The sequence below is a fragment of the Chiloscyllium punctatum genome, chromosome 36 (assembly GCF_047496795.1).
Source record: "Chiloscyllium punctatum isolate Juve2018m chromosome 36, sChiPun1.3, whole genome shotgun sequence".
NCBI classification, from domain to species: domain Eukaryota; kingdom Metazoa; phylum Chordata; class Chondrichthyes; order Orectolobiformes; family Hemiscylliidae; genus Chiloscyllium; species Chiloscyllium punctatum.
In genome coordinates, this window is record NC_092774.1 from 60,310,717 (window position 1) to 60,328,587 (window position 17,871).

Below are 17,871 nucleotides of genomic sequence, written 5' to 3' on the forward strand. Positions count from 1 at the left end.
GAGACAGAGATGTTGGCCTGGGAACATGGTGGCGTGTTAAAGTGGCAGGAAAGCACAAAGCTCAGGGCCTTTTTTCGCGGGCAGAACCGAGATGTTCTGCGAAGCAGTCATCCAGTTTATACTTCATGCTCCGTTGGGGAAACGACGCTGTGAGCAGCGAATGCAGTAGACTAGGTTGCAGCAAATGTGCAGATAAAGTGCTGCTTCACCTGGAAGGTATGTTCGAGCCTGGAAGGATATTCAGGAGGGAGCAGGTAAATTGTGCTTCTGAGTGAAATCACGGTTCGTAAAAACAGAATGTGGCAATTTAGACAGAGTTAATATTTGCTCGTCGGCGATAATTCTGCCGGTGGGCGATGGGAGCATAACCCAGAAGGGAAACCATCTTCCCTCTTCACTCAATGTCGAGTTTAGCAGCTTTCCCGTATAACGGCGCACTGTTGTGCACCTCGCCGTATCATCTGCTTCCCAAAAAACTTCGACGTAAATATTTCACATTGATACACAGGCCCAGTATGCAGAGTTGAGATGACACACTCGTGGAGGTCTGTGGGGTCTTCTCCTGTTCTCTGTGCCCTATGTTGAGGAGGGCAATACTTGTCACTGGTCACTCCGGTGTCAGAGAAAAGTTTAGAAAGAAAACGGGTTAATTTTCTGCCAGTAGAGAGGGCCCGGTTCCTGGGGACGGGCAAACGGCAGCAGAGAGACAGAATGAGAAGCAGCTGTTCATACAGTCATAGAGATGTACAGCATGGAAACAGACCCTTCGGTCCAACCCGTCCATGCCGACCAGATATCCCACCCCAATCTAATCCCACCTGCCAGCACCCGGCCCATATACCTCCAAACCCTTCCTATTCATATATCCATCCAAACGCCTCTTAAATGTTGCAATTGTACCAGTCTCCGCCACTTTCTCTGGCAGCTCATTCCATACACGCACCACCCTCTGCGTGAAAAAGTTGCCCCTAGGATCTCTTTTATATCTTTCCCCTCTCACCCTAAACCCTAAAGCCCTCTAGTTCCTGACTCCCCGACCCCTGGGAATTAACTTTGCCTATTTATCCTATCCATGCCCCTCATAATTTTGTAAACCTCCATAAAGTTACCCTTCAACCTCCGACGTTCCAGAGAAAACAGCCCCAGCCTGTTCAATGTCAACTGGACTTTACTCTGAGCAAGACTCAGCTGGTTCAAGAGGTAGGGCGGGGGCAGGGGCGCCCGTGTGGCGAGCCGTGTGGCTCGTTGGTGTCGGGGCGTAATTCTCGCTTTGGGTCCTCATTAACGCAGGCGTTCGAAAGATCGCGGGTTCAAAGCCCGGAGGAGACCGCGTTTCATGTCTTGTGCGAAAGTGCCTATTTAATTTGATCAAAAAGCACCTTCGTAAAACGAGGTTGGGCTCCCTGGAGGACCAATGGGACAGAAAGCAGCGAAGTCAAATGATTGGAGGTAGCGTTGAATAAGTTGACGGGAGTGGTGCAGTGTTTGAGGGATGTCAGCGATGAGGGTCGATTAGAAATTTGGGACAGCTCTCTTCGGAGTACGTAAGTTTGAAATCTAGCCCGATTGAAGCTTTTCAAGTCATGCGAAGTCTAGACAGAGAAAGTAATGTCGTCAAATTGTTCTCACGCCTGAAAGGATCGGCAACGATTCGACAGAGTTTAAAAGTCACGAGGAAAAGAACCAAAAGTGACAACAGGAAGAATACTTTCGTACAGGGAGTGGTTGAGGTCAGTAAATCCCGAACTGACAAAGAGGCAGATTCATTAGACGCAAACGGCAAGATTTGACTCAACCGATATACGGAGTCAACGGACTCCTTTCATGATTTGAAACATAAGGAGTCGACGCAATGCAGCCAATCGAGATTCGAACATGCAACTTCGGGAACTCGAGTCAGACGCGCTACCGTTGCGCCACAAGTTCACACAGGCCATGGCCTCAAAGCTGTGCGCTTTTAATGGGGTCAGGAAAATGTTCCCCAAACGGAAATCTTCTCCACAAAGGGATTTCGAATTGAATTAATGTCTAACGTAAGGGACTGCGTACGCTGAGAAGACGAGACCAAAAGAGAAACTCGGCAGGTTTGACAGTACCTGTCGGAGAAAACAAAATTCTGAAATGTTGTCTCTGATTCTCTTTCCACAGACGTTGCCTGACCTTCTCAGTTCCTCGTGCAATTTCTAGTTTTGTTTTTTACTGCAAGTTCATTTCATCTTTTGGGATGAAACAACTGGAGACGCCGCATGCAGATATATAACCCTTTCGAATCATTGTGACGTGATTGGATTCAAACAAACTCTGCGATGATTCACTCTTTCTCAGCTCCATAGGCAGACAGGCCTGGGAAGTCAAGCTGTCAGTGTGGTTCTGTATTCGTGGGCCGAGTGGTTAATGCGATGTACATGAAATCCATTGCGGTTTCCCCTCGCAGGTGTGAACCCTGCCGAGTACAAAATGAGAAATGTCGTCGAAAAGAAAGGGAGCTTGCTCCCCGGCTTCTTCTTTAAGATTCAAATCAGTGGAGGGGGAAAAATATTTCACTCAAATTGGGACTGGTGGGAATCTGCAACCCACTGCCTGTTCGGGTGGAACAAGCAGATACCCGCAGAGCTTCTTTTGAGGCTATGAGCAAAGTGTTTGGAAATGAGACTAGAAGAGTGAGGTGCTTGAAATCGTGATCGAAATGAAGCAGGCACCTGAGGACAAGGGTGTTTCCTTTGCCAGTGAAAGATACTGCTTCACCAAGTTGGGCCTGTGGAAGGGAATCAGTGACGGTGATTATCTTTGGTTGTTCGCCTTGTGAATGAACCCATTGCTGCGCATGTCCGTGCTAACGTCAGAACTCTGCAGCATGGTGGCGTGAGATACGCACAGGGCCGGGGCCAATGGATGATGCATCTGACTCCACCTCCCTGTTTGAAATGCAGCTCACAGCTTCTTCACACACCCCAATTAATCTTTCTCATTGTCCTGTAGCCGGCATACGGTTTGAATTCCCGATCTGCGGGAATGAGAATCCTTTCACTGTCTCGCGTCAGTAAATGTCCCTGAGAACATCTGAGTCAACTCACAGCGCAGTCATATGAGGGGAAGCTGAAATAGCCCCACATGCTGCTCACGGGCACATTTTATTCTCCCCAACTCAACGCCTCAAACACTGCGGCTCCTGGGAGTGGAAAAGAAACAATCACCAAAACCCAGTCCAAGCTCTGTGAATCTTCAGAAAATCAGCAAACGTTCATCCCTTCGGATTTTCTATCCTGGGCTGACAGGGATGGGTTTTGTCACTCTTTTCTAGGACATTGCAAGTGGATGTTTTGCAAACATGCACTACAATGCAATCTGATTAATCAGGACCTGGATGTTTTCGGTCTTTGAATGTATGTGTTGTGCTCCAGAACTTTGCTGTTCACAGTTTATAATACTTATCTTCCCAGTCCCCTGTATCACTTGTCGAAAATGTTTAATTTGTGTCTTGTAATCCTTTCACTGTCTGCTAATGAGGATAGCGTTTCCGTGTTTTACCTAAATTATCTTGACCTTGCATACCTCAAGCCTCAAGCGAATTTCACGAGAAACCTTCTCCAGTTCAAAAGCCAACTGTTCATGATGGCTCTGTTCCTTGTCACGTGTCCAATTTCAGATCGATGTTGTTAATGTCCCTTCTACTCCTTCAGATCCAGGTTTCGCTCACAGGGCTAGAACAGAACTGTCACCAAATACATTTACCAATCTACGTTCATCCTATCGATTGTATTAGCATCATCAACACTTCTCATCAAAATAACTCGAGAGACTTTCATCACAATTTTCTGTGAACAGTCATACATTAGCTTTGCTGAATGAACCCCAAATTTCTTGAAGTGGCTCCTTATTTTCGGCCCTGATTATTAATCTCTCTACGCATGGGAATGGATCCTTCCCAGCCGCTCTATCTCTCATCAATGTGTGTAGTTCAATTCGATCTCCCATCAGCCTCCTCTGTCCTGATCAAATCCAGGGCAACAGGAACCGTTGGGGCTATGGCGCGGACAGGACAATGCCAATACTCACCTTTCCTGTTAGAACTATTCCATGAGAAAGTTTAGACCACAACTTTGGGCGTGTAGTTGTGGCCGAACACTTAAGGTGTTGGCGTAGAGATCCTTTGGGGCTCCCCGCCCAGGGTGGTAACCTGCTGGCTATGATTTCTTCGCTGGCGATTTTAAATGACTTCCTGTTGGTTGCATTATCGCTCAAACTTCACAAAACCCGTCTCAATAAAGACCCGTTTTCTCATGTCTGGGAATTGATTGCCATGCAGGAAACTCGGGTTCTGAACAAACAACGTACCAGACTCACAACGTCAGCTCTGTTTCCCTTTCCACAGATGCTGCTCGACCCGTTGGCTTTCTGCAGTATTCTCTGTGTTTATTAGGCACAAGTGCTGCTTTTCATTCAAGAACTTCAATCCCTGTCCTCTGGTAACTGACTCTGGTCAGTGGCAATTGGTTCTTCTGATCATTAAACTGCCCATTCCCACCGCTTCTTCCTCCATCGTGACCAACAGCCCCAGGAAATCTCCAGTTTTCCTTCTTTGCTCCAAAGCGAACATTCTCCATCTTGGGAATGTCTCCCCAAAATGGAAATTCCTCATCCCTGGACATGAGGCAAGGCGTACAATTGGAAGAGATTTTGGCAAAATATTGTCAGTTAGGAAATGGAAAAATGTTCAAATGTTCATGAAGCAACACAGAAATCCCAGTCTCCAGCTTTGTGAACCTTTAGAAACACTTTGCGAAGCGGATTTCGAGGAGAATGAAAGATGACCGGTCCGATTGAGCAGAGACAGTCCAGACACCGTCCCCTTGTTGACGAGGCCGGGAGGTTGACTCTGATGTTCTTGGCACATGAACTGATCTGAGACAATGAAAGAATTGTCGTTCCTGCACATCATGAATTCAAACCCCTTCTCCCCTGCGAGCCAACGAGAGAACTCGGGAACAGGCAAAACACTGAAAGGCTGGAAGGGCGACGGCCCCGGAGTAAGAAAGCTAGTTCCTCGTGACATGGATGTGTCTGCAGACTGTCCCCGGTATCTCCACAAGAGATCTCCCAGGCTTGATAATGGAAAAGTAAAACTGATAGACGACAATTGTAATTCTCGGCGGGGAGGCTGAAGTATAAAATCACCAGGCGATGGTGCAGCCCAAGTCAGCGCCTGTCTCTGTGGCGCATTTGGTCAGCGCGTTCGGCTGTTAACCGAGAGGTTGGTGGTTCGAGCCCACCCAGGGGCGGTGTGTTCGCTGCCCTTCTTTGGCTTCGAAGCTGTGCGCTTTTAATGGCGTCAGGAAAATTTTCCCCCAACGGAAATCTTCTCCACAAAGGGGTTTCTGAATTGAATTGATGTCTAACGGAAGGGACTGCGTTTGCTGAGAAGACGAGACCAAAAGAGAAACTAGGCAGGTTTGACAGTACCTGTCGGTGAAAACACAATTTTGAAATGTTGCCTCTGATTCTCTTTCCACAGATGTTGCCTGACCTGCTGAGTTCCTCCTGCAATTTCTAACTGAAAGTTCATTTCATCTTTTGGGGTGAAACACCGAAATATCTGCAAACACCATGTGCCGATATTTAACCCTTTCGAATCACTGTGAAGTGATTGGATTCAAACAAACTCTGCGATGATTCACTCTTTCTCAGCTCCATAGGCAGACAGGCCTGGGAAGTCAAGCTGTCAGTGTGGTTCTGTATTCGTGGGCCGAGTGGTTAATGCGATGTACATGAAATCCATTGCGGTTTCCCCTCGCAGGTGTGAACCCTGCCGAGTACAAAATGAGAAATGTCGTCGAAAAGAAAGGGAGCTTGCTCCCCGGCTTCTTCTTTAAGATTCAAATCAGTGGAGGGGGAAAAATATTTCACTCAAATTGGGACTGGTGGGAATCTGCAACCCACTGCCTGTTCGGGTGGAACAAGCAGATACCCGCAGAGCTTCTTTTGAGGCTATGAGCAAAGTGTTTGGAAATGAGACTAGAAGAGTGAGGTGCTTGAAATCGTGATCGAAATGAAGCAGGCACCTGAGGACAAGGGTGTTTCCTTTGCCAGTGAAAGATACTGCTTCACCAAGTTGGGCCTGTGGAAGGGAATCAGTGACGGTGATTATCTTTGGTTGTTCGCCTTGTGAATGAACCCATTGCTGCGCATGTCCGTGCTAACGTCAGAACTCTGCAGCATGGTGGCGTGAGATACGCACAGGGCCGGGGCCAATGGATGATGCATCTGACTCCACCTCCCTGTTTGAAATGCAGCTCACAGCTTCTTCACACACCCCAATTAATCTTTCTCATTGTCCTGTAGCCGGCATACGGTTTGAATTCCCGATCTGCGGGAATGAGAATCCTTTCACTGTCTCGCGTCAGTAAATGTCCCTGAGAACATCTGAGTCAACTCACAGCGCAGTCATATGAGGGGAAGCTGAAATAGCCCCACATGCTGCTCACGGGCACATTTTATTCTCCCCAACTCAACGCCTCAAACACTGCGGCTCCTGGGAGTGGAAAAGAAACAATCACCAAAACCCAGTCCAAGCTCTGTGAATCTTCAGAAAATCAGCAAACGTTCATCCCTTCGGATTTTCTATCCTGGGCTGACAGGGATGGGTTTTGTCACTCTTTTCTAGGACATTGCAAGTGGATGTTTTGCAAACATGCACTACAATGCAATCTGATTAATCAGGACCTGGATGTTTTCGGTCTTTGAATGTATGTGTTGTGCTCCAGAACTTTGCTGTTCACAGTTTATAATACTTATCTTCCCAGTCCCCTGTATCACTTGTCGAAAATGTTTAATTTGTGTCTTGTAATCCTTTCACTGTCTGCTAATGAGGATAGCGTTTCCGTGTTTTACCTAAATTATCTTGACCTTGCATACCTCAAGCCTCAAGCGAATTTCACGAGAAACCTTCTCCAGTTCAAAAGCCAACTGTTCATGATGGCTCTGTTCCTTGTCACGTGTCCAATTTCAGATCGATGTTGTTAATGTCCCTTCTACTCCTTCAGATCCAGGTTTCGCTCACAGGGCTAGAACAGAACTGTCACCAAATACATTTACCAATCTACGTTCATCCTATCGATTGTATTAGCATCATCAACACTTCTCATCAAAATAACTCGAGAGACTTTCATCACAATTTTCTGTGAACAGTCATACATTAGCTTTGCTGAATGAACCCCAAATTTCTTGAAGTGGCTCCTTATTTTCGGCCCTGATTATTAATCTCTCTACGCATGGGAATGGATCCTTCCCAGCCGCTCTATCTCTCATCAATGTGTGTAGTTCAATTCGATCTCCCATCAGCCTCCTCTGTCCTGATCAAATCCAGGGCAACAGGAACCGTTGGGGCTATGGCGCGGACAGGACAATGCCAATACTCACCTTTCCTGTTAGAACTATTCCATGAGAAAGTTTAGACCACAACTTTGGGCGTGTAGTTGTGGCCGAACACTTAAGGTGTTGGCGTAGAGATCCTTTGGGGCTCCCCGCCCAGGGTGGTAACCTGCTGGCTATGATTTCTTCGCTGGCGATTTTAAATGACTTCCTGTTGGTTGCATTATCGCTCAAACTTCACAAAACCCGTCTCAATAAAGACCCGTTTTCTCATGTCTGGGAATTGATTGCCATGCAGGAAACTCGGGTTCTGAACAAACAACGTACCAGACTCACAACGTCAGCTCTGTTTCCCTTTCCACAGATGCTGCTCGACCCGTTGGCTTTCTGCAGTATTCTCTGTGTTTATTAGGCACAAGTGCTGCTTTTCATTCAAGAACTTCAATCCCTGTCCTCTGGTAACTGACTCTGGTCAGTGGCAATTGGTTCTTCTGATCATTAAACTGCCCATTCCCACCGCTTCTTCCTCCATCGTGACCAACAGCCCCAGGAAATCTCCAGTTTTCCTTCTTTGCTCCAAAGCGAACATTCTCCACCTTGGGAATGTCTCCCCAAAATGGAAATTCCTCATCCCTGGACATGAGGCAAGGCGTACAATTGGAAGAGATTTTGGCAAAATATTGTCAGTTAGGAAATGGAAAAATGTTCAAATGTTCATGAAGCAACACAGAAATCCCAGTCTCCAGCTTTGTGAACCTTTAGAAACACTTTGCGAAGCGGATTTCGAGGAGAATGAAAGATGACCGGTCCGATTGAGCAGAGACAGTCCAGACACCGTCCCCTTGTTGACGAGGCCGGGAGGTTGACTCTGATGTTCTTGGCACATGAACTGATCTGAGACAATGAAAGAATTGTCGTTCCTGCACATCATGAATTCAAACCCCTTCTCCCCTGCGAGCCAACGAGAGAACTCGGGAACAGGCAAAACACTGAAAGGCTGGAAGGGCGACGGCCCCGGAGTAAGAAAGCTAGTTCCTCGTGACATGGATGTGTCTGCAGACTGTCCCCGGTATCTCCACAAGAGATCTCCCAGGCTTGATTATGGAAAAGTAAAACTGATAGACGACAATTGTAATTCTCGGCGGGGAGGCTGAATTATAAAATCACCAGGCGATGGTGCAGCCCAAGTCAGCGCCTGTCTCTGTGGCGCAATTGGTCAGCGCGTTCGGCTGTTAACCGAGAGGTTGGTGGTTCGAGCCCACCCAGGGGCGGTGTGTTCGCTGCCCTTCTTTGGCTTCGAAGCTGTGCGCTTTTAATGGCGTCAGGAAAATTTTCCCCCAACGGAAATCTTCTCCACAAAGGGGTTTCTGAATTGAATTGATGTCTAACGGAAGGGACTGCGTTTGCTGAGAAGACGAGACCAAAAGAGAAACTAGGCAGGTTTGACAGTACCTGTCGGTGAAAACACAATTTTGAAATGTTGCCTCTGATTCTCTTTCCACAGATGTTGCCTGACCTGCTGAGTTCCTCCTGCAATTTCTAACTGAAAGTTCATTTCATCTTTTGGGGTGAAACACCGAAATATCTGCAAACACCATGTGCCGATATTTAACCCTTTCGAATCACTGTGAAGTGATTGGATTCAAACAAACTCTGCGATGATTCACTCTTTCTCAGCTCCATAGGCAGACAGGCCTGGGAAGTCAAGCTGTCAGTGTGGTTCTGTATTCGTGGGCCGAGTGGTTAATGCGATGTACATGAAATCCATTGCGGTTTCCCCTCGCAGGTGTGAACCCTGCCGAGTACAAAATGAGAAATGTCGTCGAAAAGAAAGGGAGCTTGCTCCCCGGCTTCTTCTTTAAGATTCAAATCAGTGGAGGGGGAAAAATATTTCACTCAAATTGGGACTGGTGGGAATCTGCAACCCACTGCCTGTTCGGGTGGAACAAGCAGATACCCGCAGAGCTTCTTTTGAGGCTATGAGCAAAGTGTTTGGAAATGAGACTAGAAGAGTGAGGTGCTTGAAATCGTGATCGAAATGAAGCAGGCACCTGAGGACAAGGGTGTTTCCTTTGCCAGTGAAAGATACTGCTTCACCAAGTTGGGCCTGTGGAAGGGAATCAGTGACGGTGATTATCTTTGGTTGTTCGCCTTGTGAATGAACCCATTGCTGCGCATGTCCGTGCTAACGTCAGAACTCTGCAGCATGGTGGCGTGAGATACGCACAGGGCCGGGGCCAATGGATGATGCATCTGACTCCACCTCCCTGTTTGAAATGCAGCTCACAGCTTCTTCACACACCCCAATTAATCTTTCTCATTGTCCTGTAGCCGGCATACGGTTTGAATTCCCGATCTGCGGGAATGAGAATCCTTTCACTGTCTCGCGTCAGTAAATGTCCCTGAGAACATCTGAGTCAACTCACAGCGCAGTCATATGAGGGGAAGCTGAAATAGCCCCACATGCTGCTCACGGGCACATTTTATTCTCCCCAACTCAACGCCTCAAACACTGCGGCTCCTGGGAGTGGAAAAGAAACAATCACCAAAACCCAGTCCAAGCTCTGTGAATCTTCAGAAAATCAGCAAACGTTCATCCCTTCGGATTTTCTATCCTGGGCTGACAGGGATGGGTTTTGTCACTCTTTTCTAGGACATTGCAAGTGGATGTTTTGCAAACATGCACTACAATGCAATCTGATTAATCAGGACCTGGATGTTTTCGGTCTTTGAATGTATGTGTTGTGCTCCAGAACTTTGCTGTTCACAGTTTATAATACTTATCTTCCCAGTCCCCTGTATCACTTGTCGAAAATGTTTAATTTGTGTCTTGTAATCCTTTCACTGTCTGCTAATGAGGATAGCGTTTCCGTGTTTTACCTAAATTATCTTGACCTTGCATACCTCAAGCCTCAAGCGAATTTCACGAGAAACCTTCTCCAGTTCAAAAGCCAACTGTTCATGATGGCTCTGTTCCTTGTCACGTGTCCAATTTCAGATCGATGTTGTTAATGTCCCTTCTACTCCTTCAGATCCAGGTTTCGCTCACAGGGCTAGAACAGAACTGTCACCAAATACATTTACCAATCTACGTTCATCCTATCGATTGTATTAGCATCATCAACACTTCTCATCAAAATAACTCGAGAGACTTTCATCACAATTTTCTGTGAACAGTCATACATTAGCTTTGCTGAATGAACCCCAAATTTCTTGAAGTGGCTCCTTATTTTCGGCCCTGATTATTAATCTCTCTACGCATGGGAATGGATCCTTCCCAGCCGCTCTATCTCTCATCAATGTGTGTAGTTCAATTCGATCTCCCATCAGCCTCCTCTGTCCTGATCAAATCCAGGGCAACAGGAACCGTTGGGGCTATGGCGCGGACAGGACAATGCCAATACTCACCTTTCCTGTTAGAACTATTCCATGAGAAAGTTTAGACCACAACTTTGGGCGTGTAGTTGTGGCCGAACACTTAAGGTGTTGGCGTAGAGATCCTTTGGGGCTCCCCGCCCAGGGTGGTAACCTGCTGGCTATGATTTCTTCGCTGGCGATTTTAAATGACTTCCTGTTGGTTGCATTATCGCTCAAACTTCACAAAACCCGTCTCAATAAAGACCCGTTTTCTCATGTCTGGGAATTGATTGCCATGCAGGAAACTCGGGTTCTGAACAAACAACGTACCAGACTCACAACGTCAGCTCTGTTTCCCTTTCCACAGATGCTGCTCGACCCGTTGGCTTTCTGCAGTATTCTCTGTGTTTATTAGGCACAAGTGCTGCTTTTCATTCAAGAACTTCAATCCCTGTCCTCTGGTAACTGACTCTGGTCAGTGGCAATTGGTTCTTCTGATCATTAAACTGCCCATTCCCACCGCTTCTTCCTCCATCGTGACCAACAGCCCCAGGAAATCTCCAGTTTTCCTTCTTTGCTCCAAAGCGAACATTCTCCACCTTGGGAATGTCTCCCCAAAATGGAAATTCCTCATCCCTGGACATGAGGCAAGGCGTACAATTGGAAGAGATTTTGGCAAAATATTGTCAGTTAGGAAATGGAAAAATGTTCAAATGTTCATGAAGCAACACAGAAATCCCAGTCTCCAGCTTTGTGAACCTTTAGAAACACTTTGCGAAGCGGATTTCGAGGAGAATGAAAGATGACCGGTCCGATTGAGCAGAGACAGTCCAGACACCGTCCCCTTGTTGACGAGGCCGGGAGGTTGACTCTGATGTTCTTGGCACATGAACTGATCTGAGACAATGAAAGAATTGTCGTTCCTGCACATCATGAATTCAAACCCCTTCTCCCCTGCGAGCCAACGAGAGAACTCGGGAACAGGCAAAACACTGAAAGGCTGGAAGGGCGACGGCCCCGGAGTAAGAAAGCTAGTTCCTCGTGACATGGATGTGTCTGCAGACTGTCCCCGGTATCTCCACAAGAGATCTCCCAGGCTTGATTATGGAAAAGTAAAACTGATAGACGACAATTGTAATTCTCGGCGGGGAGGCTGAATTATAAAATCACCAGGCGATGGTGCAGCCCAAGTCAGCGCCTGTCTCTGTGGCGCAATTGGTCAGCGCGTTCGGCTGTTAACCGAGAGGTTGGTGGTTCGAGCCCACCCAGGGGCGGTGTGTTCGCTGCCCTTCTTTGGCTTCGAAGCTGTGCGCTTTTAATGGCGTCAGGAAAATTTTCCCCCAACGGAAATCTTCTCCACAAAGGGGTTTCTGAATTGAATTGATGTCTAACGGAAGGGACTGCGTTTGCTGAGAAGACGAGACCAAAAGAGAAACTAGGCAGGTTTGACAGTACCTGTCGGTGAAAACACAATTTTGAAATGTTGCCTCTGATTCTCTTTCCACAGATGTTGCCTGACCTGCTGAGTTCCTCCTGCAATTTCTAACTGAAAGTTCATTTCATCTTTTGGGGTGAAACACCGAAATATCTGCAAACACCATGTGCCGATATTTAACCCTTTCGAATCACTGTGAAGTGATTGGATTCAAACAAACTCTGCGATGATTCACTCTTTCTCAGCTCCATAGGCAGACAGGCCTGGGAAGTCAAGCTGTCAGTGTGGTTCTGTATTCGTGGGCCGAGTGGTTAATGCGATGTACATGAAATCCATTGCGGTTTCCCCTCGCAGGTGTGAACCCTGCCGAGTACAAAATGAGAAATGTCGTCGAAAAGAAAGGGAGCTTGCTCCCCGGCTTCTTCTTTAAGATTCAAATCAGTGGAGGGGGAAAAATATTTCACTCAAATTGGGACTGGTGGGAATCTGCAACCCACTGCCTGTTCGGGTGGAACAAGCAGATACCCGCAGAGCTTCTTTTGAGGCTATGAGCAAAGTGTTTGGAAATGAGACTAGAAGAGTGAGGTGCTTGAAATCGTGATCGAAATGAAGCAGGCACCTGAGGACAAGGGTGTTTCCTTTGCCAGTGAAAGATACTGCTTCACCAAGTTGGGCCTGTGGAAGGGAATCAGTGACGGTGATTATCTTTGGTTGTTCGCCTTGTGAATGAACCCATTGCTGCGCATGTCCGTGCTAACGTCAGAACTCTGCAGCATGGTGGCGTGAGATACGCACAGGGCCGGGGCCAATGGATGATGCATCTGACTCCACCTCCCTGTTTGAAATGCAGCTCACAGCTTCTTCACACACCCCAATTAATCTTTCTCATTGTCCTGTAGCCGGCATACGGTTTGAATTCCCGATCTGCGGGAATGAGAATCCTTTCACTGTCTCGCGTCAGTAAATGTCCCTGAGAACATCTGAGTCAACTCACAGCGCAGTCATATGAGGGGAAGCTGAAATAGCCCCACATGCTGCTCACGGGCACATTTTATTCTCCCCAACTCAACGCCTCAAACACTGCGGCTCCTGGGAGTGGAAAAGAAACAATCACCAAAACCCAGTCCAAGCTCTGTGAATCTTCAGAAAATCAGCAAACGTTCATCCCTTCGGATTTTCTATCCTGGGCTGACAGGGATGGGTTTTGTCACTCTTTTCTAGGACATTGCAAGTGGATGTTTTGCAAACATGCACTACAATGCAATCTGATTAATCAGGACCTGGATGTTTTCGGTCTTTGAATGTATGTGTTGTGCTCCAGAACTTTGCTGTTCACAGTTTATAATACTTATCTTCCCAGTCCCCTGTATCACTTGTCGAAAATGTTTAATTTGTGTCTTGTAATCCTTTCACTGTCTGCTAATGAGGATAGCGTTTCCGTGTTTTACCTAAATTATCTTGACCTTGCATACCTCAAGCCTCAAGCGAACTTCACGAGAAACCTTCTCCAGTTCAAAAGCCAACTGTTCATGATGGCTCTGTTCCTTGTCACGTGTCCAATTTCAGATCGATGTTGTTAATGTCCCTTCTACTCCTTCAGATCCAGGTTTCGCTCACAGGGCTAGAACAGAACTGTCACCAAATACATTTACCAATCTACGTTCATCCTATCGATTGTATTAGCATCATCAACACTTCTCATCAAAATAACTCGAGAGACTTTCATCACAATTTTCTGTGAACAGTCATACATTAGCTTTGCTGAATGAACCCCAAATTTCTTGAAGTGGCTCCTTATTTTCGGCCCTGATTATTAATCTCTCTACGCATGGGAATGGATCCTTCCCAGCCGCTCTATCTCTCATCAATGTGTGTAGTTCAATTCGATCTCCCATCAGCCTCCTCTGTCCTGATCAAATCCAGGGCAACAGGAACCGTTGGGGCTATGGCGCGGACAGGACAATGCCAATACTCACCTTTCCTGTTAGAACTATTCCATGAGAAAGTTTAGACCACAACTTTGGGCGTGTAGTTGTGGCCGAACACTTAAGGTGTTGGCGTAGAGATCCTTTGGGGCTCCCCGCCCAGGGTGGTAACCTGCTGGCTATGATTTCTTCGCTGGCGATTTTAAATGACTTCCTGTTGGTTGCATTATCGCTCAAACTTCACAAAACCCGTCTCAATAAAGACCCGTTTTCTCATGTCTGGGAATTGATTGCCATGCAGGAAACTCGGGTTCTGAACAAACAACGTACCAGACTCACAACGTCAGCTCTGTTTCCCTTTCCACAGATGCTGCTCGACCCGTTGGCTTTCTGCAGTATTCTCTGTGTTTATTAGGCACAAGTGCTGCTTTTCATTCAAGAACTTCAATCCCTGTCCTCTGGTAACTGACTCTGGTCAGTGGCAATTGGTTCTTCTGATCATTAAACTGCCCATTCCCACCGCTTCTTCCTCCATCGTGACCAACAGCCCCAGGAAATCTCCAGTTTTCCTTCTTTGCTCCAAAGCGAACATTCTCCACCTTGGGAATGTCTCCCCAAAATGGAAATTCCTCATCCCTGGACATGAGGCAAGGCGTACAATTGGAAGAGATTTTGGCAAAATATTGTCAGTTAGGAAATGGAAAAATGTTCAAATGTTCATGAAGCAACACAGAAATCCCAGTCTCCAGCTTTGTGAACCTTTAGAAACACTTTGCGAAGCGGATTTCGAGGAGAATGAAAGATGACCGGTCCGATTGAGCAGAGACAGTCCAGACACCGTCCCCTTGTTGACGAGGCCGGGAGGTTGACTCTGATGTTCTTGGCACATGAACTGATCTGAGACAATGAAAGAATTGTCGTTCCTGCACATCATGAATTCAAACCCCTTCTCCCCTGCGAGCCAACGAGAGAACTCGGGAACAGGCAAAACACTGAAAGGCTGGAAGGGCGACGGCCCCGGAGTAAGAAAGCTAGTTCCTCGTGACATGGATGTGTCTGCAGACTGTCCCCGGTATCTCCACAAGAGATCTCCCAGGCTTGATTATGGAAAAGTAAAACTGATAGACGACAATTGTAATTCTCGGCGGGGAGGCTGAATTATAAAATCACCAGGCGATGGTGCAGCCCAAGTCAGCGCCTGTCTCTGTGGCGCAATTGGTCAGCGCGTTCGGCTGTTAACCGAGAGGTTGGTGGTTCGAGCCCACCCAGGGGCGGTGTGTTCGCTGCCCTTCTTTGGCTTCGAAGCTGTGCGCTTTTAATGGCGTCAGGAAAATTTTCCCCCAACGGAAATCTTCTCCACAAAGGGGTTTCTGAATTGAATTGATGTCTAACGGAAGGGACTGCGTTTGCTGAGAAGACGAGACCAAAAGAGAAACTAGGCAGGTTTGACAGTACCTGTCGGTGAAAACACAATTTTGAAATGTTGCCTCTGATTCTCTTTCCACAGATGTTGCCTGACCTGCTGAGTTCCTCCTGCAATTTCTAACTGAAAGTTCATTTCATCTTTTGGGGTGAAACACCGAAATATCTGCAAACACCATGTGCCGATATTTAACCCTTTCGAATCACTGTGAAGTGATTGGATTCAAACAAACTCTGCGATGATTCACTCTTTCTCAGCTCCATAGGCAGACAGGCCTGGGAAGTCAAGCTGTCAGTGTGGTTCTGTATTCGTGGGCCGAGTGGTTAATGCGATGTACATGAAATCCATTGCGGTTTCCCCTCGCAGGTGTGAACCCTGCCGAGTACAAAATGAGAAATGTCGTCGAAAAGAAAGGGAGCTTGCTCCCCGGCTTCTTCTTTAAGATTCAAATCAGTGGAGGGGGAAAAATATTTCACTCAAATTGGGACTGGTGGGAATCTGCAACCCACTGCCTGTTCGGGTGGAACAAGCAGATACCCGCAGAGCTTCTTTTGAGGCTATGAGCAAAGTGTTTGGAAATGAGACTAGAAGAGTGAGGTGCTTGAAATCGTGATCGAAATGAAGCAGGCACCTGAGGACAAGGGTGTTTCCTTTGCCAGTGAAAGATACTGCTTCACCAAGTTGGGCCTGTGGAAGGGAATCAGTGACGGTGATTATCTTTGGTTGTTCGCCTTGTGAATGAACCCATTGCTGCGCATGTCCGTGCTAACGTCAGAACTCTGCAGCATGGTGGCGTGAGATACGCACAGGGCCGGGGCCAATGGATGATGCATCTGACTCCACCTCCCTGTTTGAAATGCAGCTCACAGCTTCTTCACACACCCCAATTAATCTTTCTCATTGTCCTGTAGCCGGCATACGGTTTGAATTCCCGATCTGCGGGAATGAGAATCCTTTCACTGTCTCGCGTCAGTAAATGTCCCTGAGAACATCTGAGTCAACTCACAGCGCAGTCATATGAGGGGAAGCTGAAATAGCCCCACATGCTGCTCACGGGCACATTTTATTCTCCCCAACTCAACGCCTCAAACACTGCGGCTCCTGGGAGTGGAAAAGAAACAATCACCAAAACCCAGTCCAAGCTCTGTGAATCTTCAGAAAATCAGCAAACGTTCATCCCTTCGGATTTTCTATCCTGGGCTGACAGGGATGGGTTTTGTCACTCTTTTCTAGGACATTGCAAGTGGATGTTTTGCAAACATGCACTACAATGCAATCTGATTAATCAGGACCTGGATGTTTTCGGTCTTTGAATGTATGTGTTGTGCTCCAGAACTTTGCTGTTCACAGTTTATAATACTTATCTTCCCAGTCCCCTGTATCACTTGTCGAAAATGTTTAATTTGTGTCTTGTAATCCTTTCACTGTCTGCTAATGAGGATAGCGTTTCCGTGTTTTACCTAAATTATCTTGACCTTGCATACCTCAAGCCTCAAGCGAATTTCACGAGAAACCTTCTCCAGTTCAAAAGCCAACTGTTCATGATGGCTCTGTTCCTTGTCACGTGTCCAATTTCAGATCGATGTTGTTAATGTCCCTTCTACTCCTTCAGATCCAGGTTTCGCTCACAGGGCTAGAACAGAACTGTCACCAAATACATTTACCAATCTACGTTCATCCTATCGATTGTATTAGCATCATCAACACTTCTCATCAAAATAACTCGAGAGACTTTCATCACAATTTTCTGTGAACAGTCATACATTAGCTTTGCTGAATGAACCCCAAATTTCTTGAAGTGGCTCCTTATTTTCGGCCCTGATTATTAATCTCTCTACGCATGGGAATGGATCCTTCCCAGCCGCTCTATCTCTCATCAATGTGTGTAGTTCAATTCGATCTCCCATCAGCCTCCTCTGTCCTGATCAAATCCAGGGCAACAGGAACCGTTGGGGCTATGGCGCGGACAGGACAATCCCAATACTCACCTTTCCTGTTAGAACTATTCCATGAGAAAGTTTAGACCACAACTTTGGGCGTGTAGTTGTGGCCGAACACTTAAGGTGTTGGCGTAGAGATCCTTTGGGGCTCCCCGCCCAGGGTGGTAACCTGCTGGCTATGATTTCTTCGCTGGCGATTTTAAATGACTTCCTGTTGGTTGCATTATCGCTCAAACTTCACAAAACCCGTCTCAATAAAGACCCGTTTTCTCATGTCTGGGAATTGATTGCCATGCAGGAAACTCGGGTTCTGAACAAACAACGTACCAGACTCACAACGTCAGCTCTGTTTCCCTTTCCACAGATGCTGCTCGACCCGTTGGCTTTCTGCAGTATTCTCTGTGTTTATTAGGCACAAGTGCT

The 17,871-nt window shown here is 46.9% G+C and overlaps 4 non-coding genes across 4 annotated transcripts; all 4 read left to right on the forward strand.

Annotated features, from left to right (window-relative positions):
* Nucleotides 1-5,205: 5,205 nt before the first annotated feature.
* Nucleotides 5,206-5,279, forward strand: trnan-guu (transfer RNA asparagine (anticodon GUU)). The gene has a single exon. It is a non-coding gene; the product is annotated as a tRNA-Asn (tRNA).
* Nucleotides 5,280-8,565: 3,286 nt separating this feature from the next.
* trnan-guu (transfer RNA asparagine (anticodon GUU)) lies at nucleotides 8,566-8,639 on the forward strand. Its single transcript has one exon. It is a non-coding gene; the product is annotated as a tRNA-Asn (tRNA).
* A 3,286-nt stretch (nucleotides 8,640-11,925) lies between these two features.
* trnan-guu (transfer RNA asparagine (anticodon GUU)) lies at nucleotides 11,926-11,999 on the forward strand. Its single transcript has one exon. It is a non-coding gene; the product is annotated as a tRNA-Asn (tRNA).
* Nucleotides 12,000-15,285: 3,286 nt separating this feature from the next.
* trnan-guu (transfer RNA asparagine (anticodon GUU)) lies at nucleotides 15,286-15,359 on the forward strand. Its single transcript has one exon. It is a non-coding gene; the product is annotated as a tRNA-Asn (tRNA).
* Nucleotides 15,360-17,871: the final 2,512 nt, after the last annotated feature.